The following is a 12,356-nucleotide window of genomic DNA, read 5'->3' as shown; positions in this document are numbered from 1 at the left end:
ATATTTAAAGATGTTATATATATATATATATATATATATATACACATACATATATATATATATAAACCTATCTAACTAGATACATATATAGAGTATATCTATATCAATTTAAATAGATAAAGATTTTATTGTTTTATTTGTTTATTTATTTATTTATGTCCTGCCTGAGATTTTAGGCAGCCCTTTGTCCCAAGATCAGTTTTCCTCTAAAAGACTGGGTTCATTGCGAGGACTCTGTCAGCAATTACAATAGAAAAAGAATCATTTGTGAATCATACCCTGAGTTAATAGTGCAGCTGTGTGTTGATGGCGTCATCGACCAATCATTGTGCTGCACGCGTAATATTCAAGTACTGACTTCAAGACTCTAAGGGGGTAATTGCAGAAGGAGGACAATTCCTTCCACCCACATCCTCGTCCTGCAGGCAACATGAGTTGTAGTCAGGGAGAGTTCATGAGTTCAGGGGCTGGGAAACACAGAATAGCATCTGGCCCCAAGTCAGAATCTGTACCATTCAGATTTGCCCTCTGTTTGCTCCTGCAAATACGTTCTTCCTGAATATGAGATCACTGGGAGAGTGTGGGCATCATTGGAAATCCATTTACTTTTCCAGAATTCTTGATCATCCCCCCATAGGGACAGAGAAACACATTCATTTTGAGGGAGGATCTATTTTGACAGATAAACCATAGACTTTGAGGTTGGAGTTAATTTAAGAAGAATTTGGATGTCCTTTCTGAATTCTGATCAGAAACATTTTATTAGGAGGCAAAGAAAGGATGACTTTCTTGTTTACAGCACATCAGGTCAACGTTTTCCAATTACAGTTCTATGGTCATCTCTGGTTCGTGTGTAAGAATTGCCGTTGGAGCTTTATGTATACATACACACACACACACACACACACACACACACACACATATATATATATATATATATATATACATATATATATATAATATGAATGTAAAACATATCCATATGTTTATATATAAATGTATTTATATTTATTTAAATACAAATATATATATACACACACACATACACACACACACACACACACACACACACACACACACATATATATATATATATATATATATATATATCCATCCTACATCCTGGGATTATGATTTATTATATATCCAGGGCCTGGGAAGCTATAGTGTTTGGGAAAAGAAAAAAAACAAAACCAAAACCTGGCAAGTGTTTTGCAGGCAGAGCTGAGGACTAGTGTAACCATCTCACCTGGGAGTTTAAGACATGCTTTTGATTGTCACCCTTACTTGGATCCCTTTCTAAGGGTGTCCCCTCCAAACCTTCAGACCAGTCGGGGGACTGCGGCCACTCCCCTTCCCTCCAAGGTGCTACTTGGGCTTCTAGGTTCTTGTATTTCCCTTCCTGAATCAGAGATCTTCCCCTCAGGGTGTGATGTTGATAAACCTGCAGGGTGATTGTAGAGGGCAAGGCTCTGCATATGTCCCTCTCCTGTCAGGAGTAGGAATGGTCCTTGTAAGTCTCATCATAGGATTATTGTGGTGGGTTCTAGTTTGGGTTCCATGAGAAGCAGACTCTGAGACAAGATGTCAGGGCAAATAGTTTTCAGGGAGATGAAGGGACCAGGTTAATGGAGTTGGGAAAGAAGATAGGGCAGGGAAGGTGGCCAGCACAGCCAGCTACCAACATGGACAAACTGGACCTTACCCACCAAAGCTGGTCCCCCACCCAGGTTCCACTCTTTTACCCTTAAAACCTTCAAGAGATCACCTAGAATGACAGAACTAAATTAACTCAAATTCTGTGTCTTTATCTTTACAATCTCAGCACTATCATTGTTCATTTATAATCTGCTGTTTTCATTAAACATAGGTAGTAACACAAGGGCATGAATTGCAGCCTTTGTGAGTTCAAAGGATTTTGAACCGCTATGAAATGTTTAGTGAAACTAAAGCTTGTAACGGAATTTGTGTGTTTCTGGGGATGACTGTATAATGGAGAGTTCTACAAACTAATTTCCATGGAGCAGATGATGTGGTAATTTAGTGTATACTAAATCTCAATAGTAACCACCTCCATTGTTTAGAATATAGACCAATGAAATATTCTTTAGCGAAGAGCCTTTATCATTGACATTATTTAGAGTTACCAGATCATGGCGCTGGTGGAAAGCAGACCCCCTTTGGATAGTCCATTTAATCATTGTTCTCTAATTCTCTTTAAGGACCCCCTTCCTAGCTACGCACAGGGCAGACCACAATCACCACCCCACCCACTGCATCCTCCACTCACCCCCCACCCTGTCAATATAACTTTAAAAGACTTCTCCAATTACTTCTTAGAGCCGGATATTAGGAAAATACTGTTAAGATTGGGCTGTGTTTTTCAGGAAACCAAGTTTGAATATCAATTTCGCTCAGAATCAACCAGGCTGCAGCATGGGGAGATGTGTCCTTTGCATTTAAATTGTAATTCTAGGTGTTTTTCTTCTTTATCCTTTTAGAAATACATCATAGACATGGAATCAGGGCTATAGCACTGAGCGGAGAGTTATGCACTTATGGTCTGTTCATGGGAAGCCAGCCACCTTCAAAACATGTTTTTCTCTTAATCTTGGAAAATGCATTTAAAAAAAATATTGAAGTATAGTTGATTTACAATGTTGTGTTAGTTTCAGGTGTACAGCAAAGGTGAATAAGTTATACGTATACATATATCCATTCTTCTTCAGATTATTTTCCCATATCGGTTATTATAGAATATTGAATAGAGTTCCCTGTGTGATACAGTAGGTCCTTATTGGTTATCTATTTTATGTATATGTCAATCCCAATCTCCTAATTTCCCTTCCCATGCCATTTCCCCTTTGGTAACCATAAGTTTGTTTTCAAAATCTATGAGTCTTTCTGTTTTATAAATAACTACTTTTGTATCATTTTTTTAAAAATTAGATTCCACATGTGAGTGATATCATATATTTGTCTTTCTCTGTCTGACTTACTTCACGTGATTCACAAAACAGTCTAAGAGTGCTTGAAACACCTTGAGAGGACGTACTCTTTTCGAGAGATCTGGAAGGCTCCTTTTATTTGTGTGTTATAGACATGTATTATAAAACATATATTTTGTCTTTTTCTTTAAAGAACTTCCCCCCAAACATCCTACTAGGTAATGCTTTGCTTAGCTATTTTTGATGATTTTCTCTATATAATTGAAAAAAAAACTTTGGAATGTTTTATAATTAGCCCTCATTATTAATTTGGGCAGATTTTTCTGGTAATGAGTTAAAGTGGTAACATTGGATCATTTTCACTAAGCTTATTCCAGCTTTTCTATCCCTACACAGAGCTTATTTTTAAGCTCACTAAGTTTTAATATATAGAAATGACAAGTTATCAAGGGATGGAATTTCTAAATTTTTGCCTAAACACAAAATCAATGTTAAGAAGGAGAAGAGAAGCTTGACTAAAATTTCTTGAGCATGTTGAGTGTGCCAGAAATAATGCTTAAGATAAAAAGAATGCATCTAATACAATACTTCAGTAGAGGAGTTTTTTTTTTTTTCTATAACTATAGACATTGAGGCACAAGTAAGTTGAAACTACTCAACTAATAGAGGCAAATTCTGACTTATACCATTTCAAAGTCTGAGCTTATAAATCTCTTTCCAGAGAGTTTGTTTTGTTTGTTGATCTTTATAAATATCTAATACTTCACTAATCTTCACTGATTGTCTACCATGTGTTGCTCACTGAGAATATAAATTTGAGCAAAGCCAAGGAGTTGCCTTTTAGGAAGCCCTGGTCTAATTTGTGCCTCTGTGTTCAGGAAGAGAATGTGTAAAGACTTGCTTCATCCAGAGATCTGTCCTTTCATGTTTCAAGTAAAAAAACTCATTTAAGCCAGTCAGCCATGGTGGTCCATGTTTATGGCCTTATTATTATTAAGGCCCAAAGATTATCTGCCACTCCTCTTCAGCATCTTCTAGGGTAATGGTAAGACTTCAGCTGGATGGGAAATACAGATACAGACTCTTCTATCACAAGTCTGCCGTTCTGCCTTCTTTAAACTTTCTACAAATGTTTAAAAAAACAATTCAGCCCCATAGGCCTCCACTTTATGCATGTTCATTCAGGGCATACTTGAGCAGGAGAGCTGTACTGTCTAATATGTTAACAACTAGCCTGAGGCGGCTATTATTTAAATTAATTACCTGTTTAGTTTCAGCTGCAGTAACCTCATATCAAGTGCTCAAGAGCATCTTTGACTAAAGGTCGCCATATTGGTAGGTACAAATCAAGAACATTTCTATCAGCAAAGAAGTTTCTATCAGACAGTCGACTGGAGTTACAATTATTTCTCTCTTTTTTTAAAAAATTTTTATTGCAATATAGTTGATTTGCAATGTTGTGTTAGTTTCAGCTGTACAGCCATGTGAATCAGTTACACATATATCTACTCTTTAGATTCTTACAAATCTTTTTATTTTTTTAACATCTTTATTGGACTTTAATTGCTTTACATTGTTGTGTTAGTTACTGCTGTATAACACAGTGAATCAGCTATGTGTATACCTATATCCCCATATGCCCTCCCTCTTGAGTCTCCCTCCCACCCTCCCTATCCCAGCCCTCAAGGTGGTCACAAAGCACCGAGCTTATCTCCCTGTGCTATGCGGCTGCTTCCCACTAGCTATCAATTTGACATTTGGTAATGTATATATGTCCATGCCACTCTCTCACTTCATCCCAGCTAACCCTTCCCCCTCCCCGTGTCCTCAAGTCCATTCTCTACATCTGCGTCTTTATTCCTGTCTTGCCCCTAGGTTCTTCAGAACCATTTCTTTTATTTTATTTTTTAGATTCCATATATATTTGTTAGCATATGGTATTTATTTATCTCTTTCTGATTTACTTCACTCTGTATGACAGACTCTAGATCCATCCTTTCAAAACAGATAACTCAATTTCCTTTCTTTTTATGGCTGAGTAATATTCCATTGTATATATGTGCCACATCTTCTTTATCCATTCATCTGTCAATGGACACTTATGTTGCTTCTGGCTATTGTAAATAGAGCTGCAATGAACTTGTGGTACATGACTCTTTTTGAATTATGGTTTTCTCAGGGTATATGCCCAGTAGTGGGATTGCTGGGTCATATGGTAGTTCTATTTTTAGTTTTTTAAGGAACCTCCGTACTGTTCTCCATAGTGGATATATCCATTTACATTCCCACCAACAGTGCAAGAGGGTTCCCTTTTCTCCACACCCTCTCCAGCATTTTTTGTTTGTGGATTTTTTGATGATGGCCATTCTGAATGGTGTTAAGTTTGCATTTCTCTAATAATTAGTGATGTTGAGCATCCTTTCATGTGTTTCTTGGCAATCTGTATATCTTCTTTGAAGAAATGTCTATTTAGGTCTTCTGCCCAGTTTTGGATTGGGTTGTTTGTTTTTAGGTTATTGAGCTGCATGAGCTGCTTGTATATTTTGGAGATTAATCCTTTGTCAGTTGCTTCATTTGTTACTATTTTCTCCCATTCTGAGGGTTGTGTTTTCATTTTGTTTATGGTTTCCTTTGCTGTGCAAAACATTTTAAGTTTCATTAGGTCCCATTTGTTTATTTTTGTTTTTATTTCCATTTCTCTAGAAGGTGGGTCAAAAAGGATCTTGCTGTGATTTATGTCATAGAGTGTTCTGCCTATGTTTTCCTCTAAGAGTTTGATAGTGTCTGGCCTTACATTTAGGTCTTTAATCCATTTTGAGTTTATTTTTGTATACAATATTAGGAAGTGTTCTAATTTCATTCTTTTACATGTAACTGTCTAGTTTTCCCAGCACCACTTATTGAAGAGGATGTCTTATCTCCATTGTATATTCTTGCCTCCTTTGTCAAAGATAAGGTGACCAAATGTGTGTGAGTTTATCTCTGGGCTTTCTATCCTGTTCCATTCATTTATATTTGTATTTTTGTGCCAGTACTGTACTGTCTTGATTACTGTAGCTTTGTAGTATAGTGAGAAGTCAGGGAACCTAATTCTTCCATCTCTTTTTCTCTTTCTCAAGATTGCACTAGCTATTCGGGATCTTTTTTGTTTCCAAACAAATTGTGAAAATTTTTGTTCTAGATCTGTGTAAAATTCCATTGGTAGTTTGATAGGGATTGCATTGAATCTTTCAATTGCTTTGGGTAGTATAGTTATTTTCACAGTGTTGCTTCTTCCAATCCAAAAACATGGTATATCTCTCCATCTGTTTGTATCCTCTTTAATTTCTTTCATCAGTGTCTTATAGTTTTGTGCATACAGGTCATTTGTCTCCTTATGAAGGTTTATTCCTAGGTATTTTATTATTTTTGTTGCAGTGGTAAATGGGAGTGTTTCCTTAATTTGTCTTTCAAAGTTTTCATTGTTAGTGTAGAGGAATACAAGAGATTTCTGTGCATTAATTTTGTATCCTGCTACTTTACTGAAATCATTGAGTAGCTCTAGTACTTTTCTGGTACCATCTTTAGAATTCTCTATGTATATTGTATCATGTCATCTGCAAACAGTGACAGTTTTACTTCTTTTCCAATTCTGACTCCTTTTATTTCTTTTTCTTCTCTGATTGCTGTGGCTAAAACTTCCAAAACTATGTTGAATAATAGCAGTGAGAGTGGGAAACCTCATCTTGTTCCTGATCTTAGTGGAATGATGTTGGCTGTGGGTTTGTCATATATGGCCTTTATTATGTTGAGGTAAGTTCCCTCTATGCCTACTTTCTGGAGAGTTCTTATCATAAATGGATGTTGAATTTTGTTGAAAGCTTTTTCTGCATCTATTGAGATTATCATATGCATTTTATCCTTCAATTTGTTAATATGGTGTATCATATTGATTGATTTGGATATATTGAAAAATCCTTGTATTCCTGGGATAAACTCCACTTGATCATGGTGTATGATCCTTTCAATGTGCTATTGGATTTGGTTTGCTAGTATTTTGTTGAGGATTTTTGCACCTATATTCATCAGTGATATTGGCCTGTAGTTTTCTTTCTTTGTAATATATTTGTTTGGTTTTGGTATCAGAGTGATGGTGTCCTTGTAGAATGAGTTTGGGAGCATTCCTCCCTCTACTGTATTTTGGAAGATTTGAGTAGGATAGGTGTTAGCTCCTTTCTAAATGTTTGATAGAATTTGCCTGTGAAGCCATCTGGTCCTGGGCTTTTGTTTGTTGGAAGATTTTTAATCTCAGTTTCAATTTCAGTGCTTGTCATTGGTCTGTTCATATTTTGTATTTATTCCTGGTTCAGTCTCAGAAGGTTGTGCATTTCTAAGAATTTGTCCATTTCTTCCAGGTTGTCCATTTTATCGGCATATAGTTGCTTGTAATATTGTCTTATGATCCTTTGTATTTCTGCAGTGTCAATTGTTACTTCTCCTTTTTTTCATTTCCAATTCTATTGATTTGAGTCTTCTCCCTTTTGTTTTGATGAGTCTGACTAATGGTTTATCAATTTTGTTTATATTCTAAAAGAACCAGCTTTTAGTTTTATTGATCTTTGTTATAGTTTTCTTCATTTCTTTTTCATTTATTTCTGATCTGATATTTATGATTTCTTTCCTTCTGCTAACTTTGGGATTTTTTTATTCTCCTTTCTCTAATTGTTTAAGTGTAAGGATAGTTTATTTATTTGAGATTATTCTTGTTTCCTGAGGTAGGGTTTTATTCCTATATACTTCCCCCATAGAACTGCTTTTACTGCATCCCATAAGTTTTGTGTCATCATGTTTTCATTGTCATTTGTTTCTAGGTATTTTTTTTATTTCTTCTTTGATTTCTTCAATGATCTCTTGGTTATTAAGTAGTGTATTATTTAGCCTCCATGTGTCTCATTTTTACATTTTTTCCTGTAATTGATATCTAGTCTCATAGCATTGTTGTCCGACAAGATACTTGATATGATTTCAATTTTCTTAAATTTACCAAGGCTTGATTTGTGACCCAAGATATGATCTATCCTGAAGAATGTTCCATGAGCACTTGAGAAGAAAGTGTATTCTGTTGTTTTTGGATGGAATGTCCTATAAATATCAATTAAGTCCATCTTGTTTAATGTATCATTTAAAGCTTGTGTTTCCTTATTTATTTTCATTTTGGTTGATCTGTCCATTGGTGAAAGTGAGGTGTTAAAGTCCCCTACTATGATTGTGTTACTGTTGATTTCCTCTTTTATGGCTGTTAGCATTTGCCTTATGTATTGAGGTGCTCCTATGTTGGCTGCATAAATATTTCAATTGTTATATCTTCTTCTTGGATTGATCCCTTGATATTTACATAGTGTCCTTCTTTGTCTCTTGTAATAGTCTTTATTTAAAGTCTATTTTGTCTGATATGAGAATTGCTACTCCAGCTTTCTTTTGATTTCCATTTGCATATAATATCTTTTTCCATCCCCTCACTTTCAGTCTGTATGTGTCCTTAGGTCTGAGGTTGGTCTCTTGTAAACAGTATATATACGGGTCTTGTTTTTGTATCCATTCAGCCATTCTATGTCTTTTGGTTGGAGCATTTAATCCATTTACATTTAAGGTAATTATTGATATGTATGTTCCTATTACCATTTTCTTAATTGTTTTGGGTTTGTTATTGTAGGTCTTTTCCTTCTCTTGTGTTTCCTGCCTAGAGAAGTTCCTTTAGCATTTGTGGTAAAGCTGGTTTGGTGGTGCTGAATTCTCTTAACTTTTGCTTATCTGTAAAGGTTTTAATTTCTCCATCGAATCTGCATGAGATCCTTGCTGGGTATAGTAATCTTGGTTGTAGGTATTTCCCTTTCATCACTTTAAATATGTCCTGACACTCCCTTCTGGCTTGCAGAGTTTCTGCTGATAGGTCAGCTGTTCACCTTATGGGGTTTCCCTTGTGTGTTATTTGTTGCTTTTCCCTTGCTGCTTTTAATATTTTTTCTTTGTCTTTAATTTTTGATAGTTTGATTAATATGTGTCTTCGCATGTTTCCCCTTGGATTTATCCTGTATGGGACTCTCTGCATTTCCTGAACTTGATTGACTATTTCTTTTCCCATATTAGGGAAGTTTTCAACTATAATCTCTTGAAATATTTTCTCAGTCCCTTTCTTTTTCTCTTCTTCTGGGACCCATATAATTCAAATATTGGTGCATTTAATATTGTCCCAGAGGTCTCTGAGACTGTGCTCAATTCTTTTCATTTTTTTTTCTTTATTCTGTTCTGTTGTAGTTATTTCCACTATTTTGTCTTCCAGGTCACTTTTCCATTATTCTGCCTCAGTTATTCGCTCTTGATTCCTTCTAGCGAATTTTAAATTTCATTTATTGTGTTGTTTATCATTGTCTCTTTGCTCTTTAGTTTTTCTAGGCCCTTGTTAAATGTTTCTAGTAGTTTCTCCATTCTATTTCCAGGATTTTGGATCATCTTTACTATTATTACTCTGAATTCTTCTTCAGGTAGACCTATTTCCTCTTCATTTGTTTGGTCTGGTGGGTTTTTACCTTGCTCCTTCATCTGCTGCATATTTCTTTGTCTTCTCATTTTGCCTCACTTACTGTCTTTGGGGTCACCTTTTTGCAGGCTGCAGGTTCGTAATTCCCGTTGTTTTGGGGATCTTCCCCCAGTGGGTAAAGTTGGTTCGATGGGTTGTGTAGCCTTCCTGGTAGGGGGGACTGGTGCCTATTTTCTGGTGAATTAAGCTGAATCTTGTCTTCCTGGTGGGCAGGACCACATCCAGTAATGTGTTTGGGGTTGTCTGTGAACTTAGTATGGTCTTTGGCAGCCTCTCTGCTAATGGTTGGTGTTGTGTTCCTGTCTTGTTAGTTGTTTGGCATGGGGTGTCCAGCACTGGAACTTGCTGGTCGTTGGGTGGAGCTGGGTCTTAGCATTGAGACAGAAATCTCTGGGAGAACTCTCGCTCTCGCTGATTGATATTACTTGGGGCCAGGAGGTCTCTGGTGGTCCAGTGTTCTGAACTTGGCTCTCTCACCTCAAAGGCTCAGGCCTGACCCCTGGCTGGGGCACCAAGATGCTGTCAGCCACAGGACAGTGAATGTGGCTGTCTCCATTATGAAGTCAGATTATAAGGGTCTACAATAGCTGTTCAGCTACAACAGGCTGACTTAGAAGCACTTTGTCTATTAGGCTCTCTCCAGCAGCTGGTGGTAAAAGTGTAGGTCTCTCTGTGAGCTGCCAGAACCTTAAACATTTATATAGAGGCCTTCACTGGGTTCAGTCACAGATTTGGTACAGATGGTCTCAAGAACATCTTACTCTCTCAAGGCTGTGTGCTTGAAACTGCTCCTAAGCCTGAGGGTCTACAAGCTGCAGGAAGACGAGACCACCCAGGGTGGACTGAATGCCTTGATTCTTGCCACAAATCCTGCTGTTGCTGTCATGGATTCCAGCTTCCCCCACCACTCTGCAATAAGTTTTCAGTGAAGCTTTCTCTCTGTGCTGATGAGATTTCTGCTACTTGACTTGCCCAAAGCCATAGAGCCCTTAAATGTTGGAGCTGTGATGCAAACCCAGCCAATCTGGTTCCAAGGTCGTTGTCACTTCACCCTAAATGTCTCACCCCCATGAGCCACCTCCTCGAACCTGCACTGCCACAGGAAGAATCACCTGCATTCTTACAATTCTTAAATAATGTACTTTGGGGTTTGCAGTATGGGTGATTTGGGATATATTACGTAATAGAAAAAAATATGGAGGGAGGGAGATGCATGAGGGAAGGGATGTGGGAACAGATGTATATGTATGACTGATTCACTTTGTTATAAAGCAGAAACTAATAAAAATAATAATATTAAAAAAAATTTGTAGCTGTGAGCATTCAGGGTTTAGTTATTTCGTGTTTGGTGACATCTCATGGTTGAACAACCAGAATAAGTGATTTCAGAGTTGTGTTGAGATGTGTTTTCTTGCTGTGTACTTTTATGCGCTGTGCTTCTTAAGAGTGGTTTCCTGCGCAAACTAAGTAGAATGTTCAAACTACATTATTTTTTCTACTCGAGCCTAATATAATGTCACTGATATTTAGAACATTTCAGGAAGTTTGCACATGAAACTGTTTCCCTACTGAGGGCATGCGGCTTGAAGGTGAAAAGTGGGAGGGCTTTTGCTTTTCACCTTATACTTTGCTGTGCTCTTTGAATTTTCTAACAAAGTGTTACTTTCATTTAAAAAAGTGAAAACTGAGCTAGTTACACAAAAAGTAAGCAAAAACACTGCTTTTATAAATAACTAAGACAACATCATATCTGGTATACTATGGGAGTGTCTAATTTGTCCATTTATTGAGTGTTTATTATGTGAAAACCTTTTTACCGGGTTCTCTTGGTTAATGGATATGAAAGCAGTGGAGCATTTTCCCATGCTTTTAAGGGCCTTGTTTCTAAGTAGCAGAGCTGGGTGCAAATAAGGGTTGTTAAATGCATGTCTAAAGCAGCACAGGAAATCCTCCATCTTCCTTGTAGTCCATTGTTATAGATAAAAGAGGCTTTCTGGATACCTGAAAATTCTCATGTGCTGGTATGTCAAGGGTTACTGCCATATCATTTCCACATGTTTATCTCCCCATCAAACCCAGCCAGTGCTCCGCTTACTGGTTCTCAGGGTCTGCAGAGCTCTTTCCTGAGCTGTCTTTGGACATCAAGTCCATCCCCACTGGTGCTGTGTGGCTTGCCTCCCCTTCTGTTCCCACTTCATAGCTCTTTCTCAGAGGACCTTTCTGATGCTAAAAGCAAAGTTCTCTTCTCCTCTCTTTCCTTTGTCTCTACTTTCACCTCTGCAATTTGGACTTGTGATGCATTACTGATGAATCAACAAATTACTTTCTACCAGGGAGCTAACAGAAATGACACAAATTTTACTCATTTGGGGCATTCCTTGGTCACCTGATAGCATGGATGTCATTCTGGGTGCTTACTGTTTGTTGATATGCTGATAAAATAAACCAAAGATTTCATTTCAAAGACAAAATAAAATTAAGAGTGACATGGAAAATACATAGTATATATTAGGTCATGGTAATAAAAGGTTAATTTGACATTTAGAGGACTTAAAAAAAGAGAGGACATGGAGGCACTTGATGCCAATTATACCCTTCAGGTGTAGAGATTCAAAACAACTTTCTTTCCTTAGGACACACAGAGTTGGACTATAATGCCATTTTACTGAATGTTATAAATAAACACATCAAAAAACACCTTTGCATTTTGCTGTTTGTATGGAGCCTGAGCACTTTCCTGCCCATGTATCTATAAGCTGGAATCATCTGAACTTGTCAATGAGAAGGTAACTAAACTATCACTGGCAGTCACATGGGTTTGCTAAGGGTCT

At 37.1% G+C, this 12,356-nt stretch overlaps 1 protein-coding gene across 2 annotated transcripts in view; it reads left to right on the top strand.

Moving 5' to 3' along the window:
• The window catches only part of ZNF385D (zinc finger protein 385D), a gene marked incomplete at both ends in the record, with an annotated part of 950,735 nt that overhangs the window by 924,167 nt on the left and 14,212 nt on the right, over positions 1 to 12,356 (top strand). The window lies entirely within an intron of this gene.

The sequence above is a fragment of the Mesoplodon bidens genome, assembly GCF_964165515.1.
Source record: "Mesoplodon bidens genome assembly, chromosome: 5".
NCBI classification, from domain to species: Eukaryota; Metazoa; Chordata; class Mammalia; order Artiodactyla; family Ziphiidae; genus Mesoplodon; species Mesoplodon bidens.
Note: the sequence above shows the minus strand (reverse complement) of the source record. Positions and strands in the feature narration are given on the sequence as shown.